At 45.8% G+C, this 17645-nt stretch overlaps 1 protein-coding gene across 11 annotated transcripts in view; it reads left to right on the top strand.

Moving 5' to 3' along the window:
- LOC143144771 (uncharacterized) overlaps nt 1-17645 on the top strand; it is a 460353-nt gene that overhangs the window by 285762 nt on the left and 156946 nt on the right. The gene's annotated exons all lie outside the window — the stretch shown is intronic.

The following is a 17645-nucleotide window of genomic DNA, read 5'->3' on the forward strand; positions in this document are numbered from 1 at the left end:
AATGAAACCGTGAAGGAGCCACCTCTCATCTTTCACGTCGCACCGAACCGAAATTGTCTCGAGAGTTCCCTTTCTATCGATACTGTTTTCACGATGCGCTTAATTCTCCGGGATGTTCGATTTTTTTCTTGCCATTCGGCCTACATTTCGCCTCACGAATTATTATTTTTCCTCTCGAGCGTAGTTTCGTTCGATCGTCCAACGTCTGCGCGAATTGACCCGAACGCGGACGTCACGTAAGGGATTTTCTTCGCACGAAGATGAAAAAAAATATTGTTTTCCCGTTGCATCGTTCAGAAGTTTCAAAACTTGGAAACATCAAGGTGCAATTTGAAAAATGAACAACCTTGTGCAACTTCGAACCGAATTCAATCGATTCTGATCTTATACCGCAAACTTTGAACGGTGCGTTTACTCCGAAAGAAGAGTTTGCAAATTTTCTAAGAGTCTCGAAACTTGGAAACATCGATGCAAAATTCCCCGAGTAACGAACTTCGTCGATCTTCGGATCGAACTCTCCGCGCGCTTCAACGTTTTACGACGAATTTTGAGCTGTCCGACTGGTAGCTACGAAGCTAGAAAAAGAAACGAATTCCTCGGAGAGAGCGCAGTTCGAACAGGACTCGAATTACAAAATACGTCTACGGCGTTGTTCAATTAAGAAGGCAGCTGACACCGACGGGGACAGATGTTCGAATAATGCATCGAACGGAACATCCTGGAATTCCTGTTTCACGCGGCGCTCCCGGAATTAGAAAGCGCAACGTAAACCCGTACAACGTCGGGCTGGTTTATCGACAATCAAAACAGTAATCTTGCGAGAGGACGCGAGGGCCCGGTCGAGGGTCGAAGCTGCGAATTGAATTCTCAAATTGCGTGCCACGTAAATTGCTGGCGTATCTTTAATCCCTTCGTACCGGGTCGCCATCTCCGCGGACGATCCAATAATCGTAAAGGGTAATTCGTGGGACGTCCGTCCACGGACATTCCATCTCGGAATCTGTTACGGTACATTTACTTCGAAACGTCACCTAACCCGTGCGCACATCGCGTGCGAAAGTACAGGCTACGCGGTAATCCTAGGCTGTACTGTTAGCGTCGAGTTGGCAAACAGTGGTTCGCGCTCGTCGAGCGATAAATTCGCTCGCATTTTCGGCCATCGAAAATTTCGAATTTTTTTTTTTTAGGCGACAATTTTCGACCGTCGAGCACCGCGCGAAACGTTCACCGACGATTTTCGAGCATCGAAAATTTCGAATTCTCGTCGGCGATTCTCGATCGTCGAGCACCGTGCGAAATATTCGTCGGTGATTTTCCAGCATCGAAATTTGAAAATTTCCATCGTCGATTTTCCGACCTTTTCAACCGTTTTCGAGAAACCAACAATTTCTTCCCAACGCGAGCGTGTCTCCGATACTTTCGAGTTGAGTTTCAAGGGCCGGTGATCGTTGTCGAGGCGATTGCGAATATGAATGTATCGAAAGTGTTTCGGAAGTGGGTCAATCGCGTATAATATAGAACACTCGGTTTTGAAAGTTTGTCATATGTAAGGAAGTGTCTTTTTTCTCGAACGAACGTTAAACGCGACGAAATTGATAGATATTCGTACGCAAATAGTTAAATATGTTGAAATGTTTCGAAAGCGTGATAAAAGTGAAGAAAATAAAGTAAAATATACGAATACAGTTGGCTTCTGTCTACAAGGAAGTAATTCACACGGTTTCGGGTAGAGTTTCTTACTTTCCTGTCGAGATTTTGCGATGTCCCTTGTATACTCAACGTTAGAATAGATATTATGTGTCGCAAAATTATTGACTTTAAAGCATCACGTGTACACGTACCTTACCGTCGCGATTCGAAAGGATCAAGGCGGTCTCAAAGTGAGAGAGTCGCTGGAAAATTTGCAAGCAACAGTGTCGAAGTACCGCCGCTGTATACAGGGTGTATCGTAATATGTGAGACCCACAGCGGTCGGGGAGGCAAAAACGATTAAACCAATTCGTACTCGTGTTCTATTTGACCCGGTTCCCGAGTTGTAGCGTACGTTCGTGATACATTGTTTGTATACAATGCTCGATAAGTCTTTGTCGTCTCTCGACCTCCTCGGCTAACTGGTTCTGTAAATCGAGTTATCCAAATTCAATTATATTCGATAATTGAATTCCGTTTCGAGGACTTCCCGTAAAGATAAATTTCGTATTCCTCTGGTACGAAAGCAGCTGTAACTTCAGAACAGGGTCAAACGGGACACCAAATCGTATCAACTTTTTTCATTCTTCTCGCGTCCTCGATTCGAAGTATCTTCTTTATTTTTCGAAATTGTACTTTTAATACGCACGACCTAGAATCTATTTCCTTCGATGATTATAACGAAAAGTCTAGTTATTCCGTGTCGAACCTCCCTTGTAGATATAGTTACTAAGGAGTAGAAAATTTTACGTTCGCGATCTCTTCATCAACGACTCGTTGAACGAAAGCTTCCAGACTCGCTATAACCTGAAAATGTCACGTGCGTGTATCCCTTCTGTCCGAGTGTCGATTCCAATAGCAGAAATAACCCAAGAATAAACATCCTTGACGCTCGGAGACTGGTCTTTGGAATCAACGATTCGAATACTACCGGGAATCTAATTATTCGAATCTAATTATTCTAATTAAAGCGTTCCGGTGGAGACGTTTACCAGGGGCTGGATAATTTTTCGCTCGAGATCTCCGGACGAACGAGTCGATGGACGAAAGGCTCGACAGAGCCAGGAGCACCACGGCGCGAAATCTCGCGCACACGGACGAGGTTAACGCGGCCGATCGTGTCCACGGCGGTCCCCATAGTCGTTTTTGAATGAAAAGTGACGGACGGGGGGCCCGCAGGACGCGACCGCGCTTGTATCTCCGGTAATCGATCTCGAAGCGCGTCGCGGCGGGATTCTCACACGTTCCGCGAGCGCTCGTTCGGATCGTATTCCAGATAGGCCAATGGCATTGATCGCAATATCGCGTATCCGCGTTGGATATTGGCTCGCGTGGGACGAACAAGCAAACCGTGACTTCGCTCTCTCGCGTCTGTTCCCGCCTTCGCCTGTCTTTCCGTTCGCGTTTTCTTCCTTGCAGCCAGCCCGCCTCTGTATCGTGAAAAAATCACCCAGCCTTTGAACAGAGGAACGTGAATCAGAGGGGGCCGTACGCGCGCTTAGAAAGGTCCGTGCAATTATCCCCGGCAATTAAGGATCGGGGGGTAACGCGACCGACCGCGTGGGCGTAGTTCCGTTGCAACGAAACGCTCGGTTCCGTTCCAAGGTGACACGATTTGGAATCTTCCCGACACGCTTTCGCGGCGAACAACGACCGAGCGGTACGCAAACGTGACAAATCGAGAGGACCATTCGATCGTTCGAATCCGGTGGAAAGATTGTTTCGCGGCGCGTTTCGAAATTGTGTCTCGACGAATTTTATATTCGGGACAAAATCTTCGTCCCGTGGAATTATCTGATAACGTCACTTTCGTTTCTATCGCATGGAACTTGCCAATTTGTGGACAAAACTCGGAGCGAATACCCACGGGTCGATCTAAGCTGTTATATGTCTGAAGAGTTGAACATTTTGAAACTTCGATTCCGATTCTCTGGGAATTCTACTAAACGTATCTACGACGATCGATGTAAAAATTACCTTTCTTTCGATCATTTCCGATCGATTTCGTCACGAAGTACACGAGACGAGTGCCCGAAGAAATTCCAAAAGACGGTCGAGAGGTTGGAAACGTTGAAACGTACTCGAATCCCAACATCCGGGTATTCCGATAGACACCGTGTCCGCGATAACCGACGCAACGATCGACGTTGCGAAAGTTACGTCGCTCGAAGTTATCGTCCCACCGTTTATCTTCGATTTATCTCGTCACGAAGTATCCGTAAGGGAAATACCGGCGCGGCGTTCGCGTGGTGCTCGGCCGCGAAACGATCGGAATTTAACGCCTAATCTGCGCGAAAACAGCCACGCGGACTTATCTCCCCGCGAGTACGTACCAGCTTAAAGAGGATTAAGAACCACGGTTCCACCGAGCGATACCGCTCGTGCTTTCCGAATGGTAAACGTACTCGGCCGCGAGTCGCGCGAGTCGAGTGCGCGCCGATGATTCAGGATAAACGCGGGAAACTGTGCCGCGAGGCTTCCACGCGTGCAAAAAGTAACCTCCGTCTCTCTGTGTCTCGGCGTTGCTCGCTTTTCCTCTTTCGGTTTCTCTTTCGCTACGAAGGGGGCTCGCGATAATTATAAATCGCTCGTGGTTGCCGCTAACGAGCTCCTCGAACCCGCCTCCGCTCGCTTTAACGTTGAAACCGTCGAGACTGCGAGCCCACGGTGCTTCCCGAGAAGATATTATTATTCTAGGAGCAACTTTGTTCTTGATTTATCGTCGGATAAATATCTTTTATTAAACGCGCTCCGCGTATAACCGGCTTCATTAGGACATTATTGAAAACACCGTCCGGAATAATGGACGATTGATTGTTAAACGAACTTGCTCGATATATTAGAAGCTATTCGAACAGCGCGAGGCGGTGAACCATCGGTAAAATTCCCAGCCGCGCGTGTTCATTCTCGCGAAGTATCTTCTCCGTTTATTTTGGACAATATTCCCCGAGTATTCTATATTAATTTCCATCGAATGGATGAATACTTGCGAAACGCGAATTCGAACAGATCGTTCACCGCGAAGCACGAATTACAGGGTTAGTGGATCTTTCGCGGAATTTACAATACTTGTACGTTTCTCGACAAAAGTATCACTCGTCGTGACACTTGACAAAGTGTCACGCAAGGTGATCTGGCGTTCCAGAGATTTAGAAATATATATAGTACACTTTTGTACAATTTGCAACACCGTTGTGCAGTTATCTAGTCTCAAGATTGTACAAAATGGGAACGATTACGAGAATGTTGGAACGGTTGACGAATGTACGGAAACGCGACTCGTGTTAACGTTATGAAAATTGTCGACGAACGTTCGTTAATATCGATATCGTGGACACGTGGCGTGCTACGTTTCCCTGTGTGCTGTGTTTCCACGTCACGGTCCCGTTGATTATTTCCCAGCACCTGGCGCTCTATTAAAAATCCCGCGCAAATTAAAAGGTCGAAAGGAAAGGGAACGCGGCGCGTCCCTTTGAAGTAAATTAATCCTGCGCGGGTCAGACGGACGCATATTGGGCTAAACGTCACGCGCACCCCCCCGGCACGCTCCAGACGCGTGGTCGATTCACCCCCTGTTCTGTTCCTCGGGTTCGATCCGGGATTGTTTTGATTGACAGGAACAAATACGAGTGACGCGCATCCACGGGGACATTCTGTTATCGCATCGAATCCTCCGCCGCTGTCTCTCAAGGGTAGATTAAGTGAAACTGCTCGATCGAATGTGCACCACCGACGCCCACGTTCTTCCATTTCTTTGCATCTGTTCGATGCTGACGATTTTTCCTCCGTGCAACGTCTACGCTGCGTTTCACACCGCTCGAGCGAGTACCGAGAGAAATTGTTACACGAATGTTACAGTTCGGTACTTCGTATGCAAACCGACGTGGAAGATGTTTAAAGTATTTTTATATATCGATCATTCGGTTAACGATCATTTATTATCGTTATTATCGTAAGGGAAGGAATTGTAGAGATGTTTAGTACTTTATACGTGAACGTTTTCATACTTCACGGTAGCTTCTTACGAGATTTAAATATTCTATTTTTTAACGAGGTAGGAAAAATGTAGGATATTGTAATTTCTTGTTTTATTAACGCCTCTAGCTTGTTCTCGTCGAAGCGACTAATTTTTACAGTATTTTACGTAATGTGGCAATCGGGTTTTCCAAATTTTTAAATGAGTAGACTTGATTCAAAAATTTACAACCGATTAACCGATACAGAAGATTTTATCGTTCTCGTTATTTCGTTCTATTATCGACTATATAACGATTGCAACTATTATTCCGTTTACAGACGGAAGATCAATTGCTCGCGTACAAGTACAGCTAAGTAGTAATTACAGTAGATTGTTTACTACATTCGAGAATGCAAGGCAAATGCCTGCAGATTTGGTGCATTCACGACGTTGGAAATATAAAAAGCATATGCAGAGTGTATGCGGAGTTAAATATTAATGTTCTCGTTTTAATTTACGAAATATTTATTTACATACGTTTTGCATCCGTGTAAACGTACGCCATAACCGCGTAATACTCCCAGTCCACTTACTTTTGAACGATATTGCTCGAGAATCTGTATCGAAGTACATTATATCGTAGAAAAAAAAACAGAAAAAATCAACGATCGTTCGAAGCGAAACTCGTCCAGCGTTTATTTCCACGGCGGGCGATGCGGAGGTGCAATCATTTTACGATATAATTAAACCGACAAAAGAAAAAACCGCTTCCCGAGAAGTTTTCGAGACGCAGTTACGTTCCGCTAAATTTGCCAGTAGTCTCAGGTGTTACATCTCGATGTTCCCATCAGGGAAATGTAGTCGCAGGAAACCAGAAACCACAGTTTCTGCTTACATTTTGCTGTAAATGGCCTCTTTTCGTGGTCAGGAAGCGGAAACACGTTCCGCCTTTCACTGTTTCTTGTGCGAAGCGGCGATAAGGGTATCGTTTTTACGTGACTCGCGCGCAAATTGAAAAACCGGGCGTTCGAAACGAATGCAACAACACCGAAATAAGAGAAAATTCACCCGCGTTTCGTTTTTCCACGAGATTCATTCGCGCGATTCATTCTTCCCTGGGCGATCTCGCGATATTCGTTTGAAATCGCGATCGAAACGACCCGCGAATTATTCGTCAAGATTCCTGGTTCCTCGTAACCGGTAACAACGAGTCGTAGGTTTTTGCGCGCAAATGTATCGATTACGATCACGGTTGTCGACCTCGTTCGACTCGCGAGACCTCGCCTCGTCGACGCCCAATCGTCGTTACTGCGATTATTTTCAAATTCGTACCCTTGGGAGTCGAACAAAAGGGAAAGGGAAGCAGGTAGTTCCCTCTGGAATCGTTGAACAGCGCTCGCTTGTTCGGCCATCTGTCGCTCTGCAAGGATAAAACCAAAGAAGAGCCAGGAAATCCGACGTGCTCTTCCTCGATCCTTGCCAGTCTTCGCGTCTCTCTCTCTCTCTCTCTCTCTCTCTCTCTCTGGCGTTCGAAACGACCGTCTCGTGTCAGGTAACGAACGATTAGTCTTCATTTTGCAAACACGGCGCGACTCACAGAAGCGTAACAAATATTTGAGCTCGGTAATGGATATCTTGTTTCGGTTGAACGTGTCTCGGAGAACGTGAAACTCGGTAACACCGATAAAAGTTCTCTTACGTCTTACCGTGGATGAATAAAATTATTAGTAACGTATTGTGTTTTATATTCCGAGTCGCAAGAGTCACGAAAGGGAAACAACCTACACGGAAACTTTATATTTGATACCAGTGGTAGGAATATTTTTAGCCAAAGTCGAACTGATGTAATCGAAATTGTCAGAGCACCGTAAATCTCATCGATCGATACTATTATTCGAGATAATCCTTCGATTGATTCTAACATCGTAGAATTTCAAATTTACGAGCAACCGTCAAGATTGTAAGCGACGTTCTACGGAAACACTACGGTTATTTTTCGTATCGGTAATAGTAATACTTTTACAAAGTTAAACTTACATAGTGGAAACTATCAAAGTACCGTACACCGATCACTCGAGTATGTAAACTTTTCGATTGTCTACATTTTACGTTTAATGCCAATCGTAGGAATATCTTTACCGAAATTCCAACTTGCGTACTCAAAACTATCAAAATACAGATAAAATAATTCCGGTTGATAAATCCTCCAATTATCCCCGCAGTGGTAGAATTGAAATTTTACAACCGAGTACGAGAACCGTGCGCGCGTCGATCTACGATTTCCATTCTCACTTCGATGTACTTAAAGTCCAACTTGGGTACTCAAAACTATCGAAATACCGATAAAATCGTTCCGGTAGATAAATCCTCCAATTATCCCCGCAGTGGTAGAATTGAAATTTTACAACCAACGATCTACGATTTTGATTTCCAGTTCGATACACTTAAATGCGTGTAGACTACTACTCCGTGGGCGTGACTATTGTCGGAGATTTACGGTGCACTAAAAACCATCATTTTCTACTCGTAACGAGGCCTGGGAAATTTCTCGCCGAAATGTTCGCGGAAAATTACGGGAGGAATGAAATTTCTTTCGGTGGACCTGGTGTTTCATTGAGCGCTAAAATTTAACAGCAAACGCCAGCCCGTAACTTCCGGCGTTTCGGAGGTTTCTGGTCCCTATTGGGGTGCCGCGAGTCACAATGGAGGCCCACCCCGTTCAGCTGGATAACAATGGCACGGGGAGTACCGGTCGTGGTAATACCTTGATCCCACAAAAGGTAGCTAAACACGGCCAGGACGCTAGTCCTCCCAATTATACGTACTCTCCGTTCGCAAGCGGATCGACGGTTGGTACGCAACGATAAATCGCAGCGGTGATCTGACTTTCTCCATTCGATCGTGACTGGAACACGAGCGCTGGAATTCTATCGCAGCCGGCGAATATTTCGATCGGAGTTCACAGTTTTCGGTCGATCGCCTCGCAACGAAGATCACAGAGTTCGTTCCATACGAGGAACACCCTCGAGAATTCCTCGAGAGTCCTCTTGTCCACGGGATTGCCGATGATTCGAGGAGGCTCCGGGTTTGAATGGTAGATTTAATTTTGAAAGGAAGAGCGTGGACCCCCTCGAGGAGAAAATCCGACGCAAGGTGGCTGAAATAATAAATCGTTTTCTCGGGAAGCATCGAGGAACACGCGTTCACCGAAAACAAACGATAACGCGAGAACGTAACTTGGAATATAATTCTAACAGCGAAGATTGCCCTACAGGTGCCAATTAACAAATTTGCGCGTATTCTTTTCTCGTCGTTGTAACTCGGATCGAGTGACCGTTTCGAAGGAGTACGAAACATCGAATTTAGAGACAATGGAAAAATGAATCTACATTGACAAACATCGGAGTCGAAGATTATGAATTTTATACGTAATACAGAATTTATTTAGAACAGTAGACATCTGTAGATCGAAATTTTATATAATATACGAGAAGTTTTCATCGGATAGTGTGTAGAATTATAGAGAATCATTTATTCCGTAAATGAAACGGTTTACACGCCTTTTGGAAAGTATTCGGGCAAAGTTTTCGTTTCAACGGTTTTCGTTGTGTTTTCTTTTTTTTTTTTTTTGCTGTTTTCCTCGCCCAGTGCCAATAGTCGAACGAGGTCAAGCAGCATTCTCGCAGCTCCATCCGCCCCGTTGCAATTATCTTTCCTCCCCATATTTTTCCCTTTGTTGTTCATCTGACAGTTCCCTTGATGGATGCACAAAGGTCCTGGCGAATTCGTCACTGACGGATTCTGACGTTTGGCACTCCACCTCCGTGGTTCGTTACTCGTCACAATTTTCTAAAGTGCTGGTCACAGTTCTCGTACCGATTTACTCTGGCTGGCGATAGGGGTGTTTGCACGAAAAACAGATGTGCACGCGCAGAAATTATCTCGCGTTCTCCGAACGATCGATAACAATTTTAATGGACGAAACGACGAATCCGTCGTTCTCTCCGAACGATTTATCACGCTACGTGAGATTTTCGACCGTGTTTGGAATTATCTTCGCTACGCTATTCTTCACCGAAAGTCGAAACCAAGACGTAGGAAAATAAAATTATCAGAGAGATAATCGAACGAAAATTTACAACTAGGAAATTTTTCTTACCTTGAACAGTTCTAAGTTTCGTCAACCAAATAGATAACTTTCTTATCCATAATTGACTCCATTGTATTCTCTGCAATTATTTCTTTCGTTTCTCCGAGAAAGGTTGAGAAACACTTACTCGAACCGACATCAGGGACATCACAGCCGAAAAAATACGTAGAGAAAGGTACCGATCGAGTGCAAAAAATATCAGCTACCATCTGTCGCGGTACAAATCGATCGTTCGCAAAATTAAGTAAATTCGGTACGAAGAATGGGATTTCTAAATGAAAATGGATCGCTGTTCGTTTCGAATCCGTTGTGTCCGCGTGCTCGTGAACAAGTTCCAAGGAGCGAGGAAACTTCAATCGATCGTCAAGTTGCGCGTTATAATTCGAGCGGGCAACGTTCGAAAGATGCGTGACATTGCGAAGAGAGCGAGCAAAAAGAAGGCCGTCGATATTCATCGGGAGAGCAAGGCGACGGGGCGCAACGATGCGCGCTAGATTGCCCGGCACTTTCAGAGATATGAAATTATTGTTCGGCCAGCAGCCCCCGTCAAAGGATCGACTGACAAGCGATCTCGAACGAAGCACGACAGCTTGACTAATGCGGTTATGCCAGCCCCTCGTGATCTAACCAAATGAAATACTCCCACTCGCAGAAGAAGCTGACGTCACGAAATCAAAGTTCCCTCCGGTAGCCTCGCCCCCCGTCTCTCTTTCTTCTAACGAAGAAATCATCCTTTCCACCGCATCAGCGAGAATTCGATTTCTCGTTCGCTCGCGGCGCGACTGGCTTCCATTCGTTTATTACGGTCATTCGATCTCGTCCGATCGAGCTACGTTTCGCTGCATCGAGCCTCTCCGCCTAATGAATTAATGCTAACAACCGACCAAGTTACGTCGCTGGAATTGTTACGTTGTTTTAGACGGCGAGTGTCTCGTTCTCGTCTAAAGAGCATTCAGAGGAGAGCGATCGATTTTAAAACGAAAGAAAAAGCGCGTAAATATGTATTCGAAATCGTTCGTTATCTTTTAGCGACCACTCTACAACAGTGGATTAATTCTAGGGATACTGTTCTCGAGTTGTTCAATTTTTTGTAATTATTTTTTTTGGTTTATACTATTGACTCAATGTATCTTCGAGGAAAGAATGCACACGGTGTTGAATCGCGTAATCTCGATGACCAATTGACATTCGGAAGTTTCGAGACGCGACTCGCATTTAAAGAGATTTTTTATACAAATTCATTTATCGAATTTATTTACTCGTTGACAAATCGTGTATCGGTGATTCGACAAAGGTCACCGGACGACGGTTGTAAAATTTTATCAACGTAGGTTCGACGATTCGCGCACGAAAGTCGATCAAAAATCCGTCACTCCTATTGAAACACCCTTTACAAATGGATATGTCTCGGAAAGGACGTTGAATCGAAAATATTCGATACAAGAGGTTATTTCGTCCTCGATATCGAGTGCCACGATCTCCTCCGACTTCTCGATATCGAGTCCCTCTACTCCGGAGTGTACAATATTGCGTCGTTTTTTTTTTTTTTTTTTTTCTTTCACGATTCAACGTGACACTTTTGTACCTCGAAACGAGCGTTAGAATATCAATTGTTCGATTTCATTTTCGTTAAACAAATTCATCCGTCGCGATCGAACGATAGAGATTCAAACGCAAGAGCGGAGAAAGCGAGGAGAAAGGACGAATCCCCAACGAAACGCTGTTTTACAGTCGAACCATAAATCGCGATTTTTATTCGCTTTAAACTTATTATTAATTACGAAACACGCCGGGCGCGTGGAAACTGTGGATGCAAACATTGTGACTGCGTTTCACGGTTCTCGGAGTACGAAGTTCGCGCGGTCGTACACATAAATTGCACGTTGAACGCAAAGCTATATACCTGACAGTCAAATACGTTATTACCACAGGAAGTTTCAGACGGTTCTACCGTGCACCGTATCCCTTAAGGTGTGGCCAAGCTCACTTGACAGCTGCGCACTCTGCAGCGCGAACTTCCGATGCGTCCTCGAGTGCAACTCGAGACGCGATTTCGAACGTCTTTCGAACACCCGTCGGCGTTTTAACGTTGTAATTCGTGCGTTTTACACGGGGAAAAGGACAGATGAACGGGTGGTAAAGTAAACAATTATCGATCGCTTTCCCGAAACTTTCCGTGGAAGGTTTGCACGAGCGAAGTCTGTTTACTCGCTTCAACGTAAGGGAAGAAACATTCAATCAGAGAATTTTTCGCTGCTCGCGTAGAAAGGGAACAGTGTGTATATATACGTGGCTCTCTTCCTGGGGCGGAGTCGAAGTCGTATCCTTCCTGGCCGACCTCCCCGAACGTGCACCATCCAAAGGATATTCGAGGAGAAATATTTTTCCTCGTTGATTTGCAAAAGATAGCGTCGGTATTTACACAAAACACCCAACGAAAGAGGGAAGATACGTTTTCGAGGTCCCTGTTGAAAAAGAACGATCTCGAATCCGCTCTCGAAGAAAATCTTGAGAACAATTTTTTTGGAAAAATCTACGGATATAGAGTGAACTGTAACGAACGTTATACACTGTAAGAAAGAAAGAAAAAATACATTCTTTCGACCTTGCGATTTCAATTCGTCGATAAAATTGGGTACCATTTTCGAATCATCGGTACGTGTTAATCGATCCCTACGCTCAGCCATCGATCGTATATTTTTATTTTCTCGTTCTTCTGGTGGAATCTCTCCGTTCAGGCGCGTTTTTTCCCGTACAACTAATAGGAAAAGGTCATCGATGACATTACGTAGCGTCGAATACCGCGAGGTACTTTCTCCGTTAAATACGAGTAAGTGCATCCACGAGATCGCGGTTCATCGAGAGTATTATCAACACGCGTTTCGAATGCAGAACGTACGGGAATACTTTTGCGAGTAACTGTAGGGTCTCGTCCATGAAACAAGACACTGTAAAGTAGGAGAGTACATATTGATCTTCCATTTCCTGCGGCTGATCCGAGGGCCTCTGTCTTCGAATTGCGATATTCGCCGTAGCGTATCCTCCCACGTTGCTCGCCGGAGGATGACGAGACCAGGTCCTCGTAACAGACTCGACTCTTAACGGAGTCCCACGAGACAGCGATTACACGAATCGGTGATTCATAATCGGTGATTCGGGCTTCCTTCCTGAATGCAATCACGGTTGCGCCGTCCGTGAAATATAAGAAAGTCTCGAGACAAGTACGGGACTACGATCGATTCGTAACCATCCTTTGGATCCTCCCAACGCCCAGTTCGATGCCTCTGTGATCATCGATCGAATCGATGGACCACTGGCCGACGATTATCCGCCTTTTATTTTATTTCTCAGATCGAGTTTCGCGCTACCGGTGCACGAAACTAACGACAGAGTTATAGTCCTACGGCGGAAGATATTTTTGGACAAGTAATCTTAATTCTACAATTCTTGAAATAAGAACAATATCCGAATTCGGATATTATTCCGATAAATTCGGATAAAATCTTCGTCCGTTTCAAGAATTGCCAAGAAGTTTGGGATTTTTTCATTTGTACGTACTCCTAGTATTCCTGATGATAAATAGATGCGCATAATGAATGTATCGTATGAATATTTTCGATCCGGAGAATCGTAGAACTATAAATTTGGAATTTTCTCTAAAATTTTGTACTTTTATCGAAAATCGGTCGTTGTATTCGGCGAATCGGGGTATCGAGTAATTCTAGTCAGGCTTGTCTCAATTCTCACGGTGAATAGAAGAATGGTGGGCTCAGTGTGTCAACTGTTTTTCATATTCGTCCTTGTGGTTCATTTGCATTCGTATTCATGCGGATTGTAAGGATCCCCGTATTTCATGCAGATCTACCACGAATTAACATCTGGGACGTCCGAACAATGAGGCCCTCAGGGTATTCAGACAATAAGACACCTGTATCCGAGCATTCAGACTGGTCTCTCGTGCCAATTCCGATTCTCCGCCTCGAATGAAATCAATAGCGGTAGACGTCATTACACGCGCATTTCCGGATAACGCGTCCAATCTCTATTCCAATGTCTCGATAACTGCAACAAAGCGTTTCCTTTGTGTGTACGATAACATCCACCCGGTACAACGTTCATAAGGATACTCCATCGTTCGAAAGTTTCAAGTAAATTTCGAGACTTCGAGTTGAAGTGTACGTGTAAATTCGAACTCGAAATCTCGACTCGCACGACGATACGAGTCTTAATCGTACTTGAAATCAATTAACAACGAAAGAAACATCGAACGACGATCGAACGAAAACTCCCTCGACGTTAAAGTACAACCGGTGCGAAAGTAATTCTCAAGATCATTCAACTTGGAAACTTTAAACGTCAAGTACTGCGATAACGGCCGAGTTCGCACATTTGGAGTTACACGATAACGATAAGAATATCAAACGACGGCCGAACAAATTTTTCCTCGACGTTGAAGCGCAAACGGTGCAAAAGCGCCGCTCGAGGATTCGACCCGGAATCCTTGAACATCGAGTACAGCGACAGCAGTTGACTCGAGACACTCGAAAGTTAACGGCAACGAATAGAACATCGAACGACGATTCGATAAAATTTCTTCCGTCGACGAAAAACCGTCGAAACGAGACCCGTTCTCGAGATCTCTACCCGGAACCCTTGAACATCGAGTGCAGCGATAACAGCTGGCACGAGACACTCGAAACGAAGTGGAAGAAAGAAACCGTTAAACGATAACCGAGTGAAATTTTCCTCCGCGATAAGTTAAGACGGCTGGAATTAATTAGCGAACGAAAGAATGATTAAACGTCGGAGGTGGAGAATTGCTCTCCCGGTCGGGACGAGTTCCCAGCTCTCCGGACGGCTCCATCAACCCCCGTGACGCGTCGAGCTAGTCGGGACCACGAGATCTCGCGATGGAAGCCCCCTCCCGTGAACGATGATCCTTCTATCGGACGCGGAGATCCAGCTCGCAAATGGCAATGGCAACTCCTTGACGGTTTAAATCAATGGCCGGTAAGCCGATACATTCAAAGGGGGACGGTACCGAGGGTCCCCCGTGGTCCTCGTTAAGCCACCGATTCATCATTCCTCGAAGAGTCTTTAAGGGCGATTAGATGCGGAGCACGTCGATGCGGAAAAGGGGGTCAAGGAGGTTTCGTCCTCGCGGAGCTTTCGGGACCTGTCGTCCGCGTCGACGTTTCCACGCCCCTACGCGTTAACCCAAACTCGGTTAACCCTTTCGGAGCTAACTCGAGCATAGGCCCCCCGGCGATGTTTTCTTTTCTTTTTTTCTTTTTTTCTCTCTTTCGTCGAAAAGGGGACCACGTGCCTAGGAGGCTCGTTCGGACGAGGAAATTATCTCGGTTCTTCGTTAGAACGTAGGGGACCTAGCGGAGAGGGTATCTCGCGTTCTCTCCGCGTGTTGTAAACGCCACCGCTAGGGCCAATCTTGAATCTAAATTGAAGCGTACTCTCGACGACGCGACATGCCCCCTTTGATTAAACCGAGTGTATTATTGACGAGGAGTTTCTTGTCTTCGACACTGTGGAAGTTCGCGGATGTTTTCGGCGGACGAGGGACGCCGGGGGTGGAGGAGGACTGTTTGCAGCACAAAGGCTCCCCGAGCCAAAGGAATTGTTAGCAACTTCTGTCCGCTGCGAATTTAAACGTTCCGCGCTCGGGGGGGTTTAAAGGCATCGCTGTTCCCCGGACGTTTTATGAATTCTCGGAAACTTTGAAGTGGATCTTCCCACTCGGTCCCGGAATTAGAGGATCTCGGGCTCACGGCCGATCAAAATTTAGAGAAGATCACCGGTGAGGTGCACGCGCGCGAGACCTCGCGCCGAATTAATAACAGAGGAGGGTGGCCACGGAGAATAGTTGCCAATCGACGAATCGATTTCGATGCGAGAAACGTGTCTCGAAACGCTCGAAGAAGGTTTGAGAATGCGGCTCGACCGGTAGTTTAAAGTTAGCGGTTAATTCGAACGATCGTCGATAGGTGATCACGAAGAGCATTAACGGTTTGGTCGTTCGAGAGCCGTGGTTCGACGCTCGGAGAGAATTGTCAATGGTTGGTCGATTAAAGAAACTCGTTAATAGTTAATCACACGGGGAGAGGCACCTGCGGACAGAATCTTGCGGAAAAAGTTGTCAATGGCTATCCGGCTGCAGATAGTCATCGATGCCGAGTCTCTTGAAAAGAGCCATTAACGGTCAGTCGTTCGAAGTAAGTCGTGGTGGTCGTAAAGAGTCGTGCGGAGTAGTCGATCGAATCGAAGATCCTCTCTGACTTGAAAATTAATCTCTGATCGTTTCGACGCTGGTTCTCGAATCCTCGTCGCGGTCAACGATCAATGTACACCGTGATTCTCAACTTTAAACTCGTTCTTTCGAAGTTCGATTTTCGAAATCTTTGGATCAAGATCACTCCGAACGTTTAGAACTCTTGTTCTTAATTCTATAGTATACAGAGAGGATCATGGAAATACGTAAATATTCGTTTAATTGTAGAAAAATAATGCAAGGACACTATGGGTCGGAGAAGACCCGAGGTACGTGCCAGCAGAGTCAATTTAGAACTCTTGTTTTTAATTCTACAGTACACGAAGAGAACCAAAGAAATACGTAAATATTCGTTCAATTGTAGAAAAATAATGCAAGGACACTATGGGTCGGAGTAGACCCGAGGTACGTGCCAACAGAGTAAATTTGAAACAGTCTGCGTCTTCGGTGTCCTGGACTCGAGGAGTCGCGTTAACCGAACGAGTTTTTCGTTATTTTTCGGTCGCAGCGCGTGCTCTCGAATTCCGTTTCGGGCGAGCCGCGCATAATTATCGCGGGGCGATCCGCGCGATTCGCACCGCGCGAGCGTACCGAAACCGTCGCCGCTTTGTCACCGTACCCGGATACATACTTAGCAGCAGACTGCGTTGCGGCAATCCTCGTCTCGCGTCCACGGCGTGCATTAGCGTGAGTAGATCAAAGCAGAAAAATATTCATAACTCCGGCCGGGGCACTCCCCACGGAAAGTGGTGTGTCTTTTTTTCGATAATGAAAGCCAAGGCGCGCCGTCGTCGTCGTCGTCGTCGCCGCCGTCGCCGCGATTGTTTCCCACGCGCGAACGTAATCTCGGGGGAGGACTTTCGTCGACGCGATCTCGGCCCGATCCACGACGGGCGAGACAAAGCAGGATGAAATTTCAATTTTCGGCAAGGAATTTCCGCGCCGATCCTCGAAATCTGCATAACTTAAGAATCTCGCGGAGGGTTCGCGCCCGGAAAGAATCGCGGGATACACACCGAGACGAACGGAAGACACGCCGCACCCGGAAAGAGGGCGAGCACCGCCGTCAGAGTCGAAGGAAGTCGTAAATCTTTTAAGTCGCGACCAGTTTTGCGCGAAATGCACAAATAAAAAGGGATCACGGTGTGTCGGGGCTTCGAGTCCGGATGAATCTGCACCAGTCGAGATTTTCCTTTCTTTTTTCTTCTTTTTTTTTTTCTTTCTTTCCTCTTTCCTTTCTTTTTTCTTCCTACTTTCTTTCCACGGAGTTCGCTCGCGGTAAACGCTCGCTCGAATTGAAATCTGAAAATCGCCGACCGGAATATAAGGGCTGAAAAGTGTACGAGTTACGCCCGGGGGAAAAATGAAACTCGGAGAATTAAAGGATTTGGTAGAACCTCGGAACTAATGGTAAACGAACGCGCCGATATAAAATTGTGATATCTCTTTCCCGTATCTTTTTCAAGCTGGATTTCATTTTCTTGGGCACCGTTTTATCCGAACGAAAGTAATAGATTCACATCGATCCGCGATTGCTTCGCAACGGTTTTACGTACCGTATCGAG

The sequence above is a fragment of the Ptiloglossa arizonensis genome, chromosome 3 (genome assembly GCF_051014685.1).
Source record: "Ptiloglossa arizonensis isolate GNS036 chromosome 3, iyPtiAriz1_principal, whole genome shotgun sequence".
NCBI classification, from domain to species: Eukaryota; Metazoa; Arthropoda; class Insecta; order Hymenoptera; family Colletidae; genus Ptiloglossa; species Ptiloglossa arizonensis.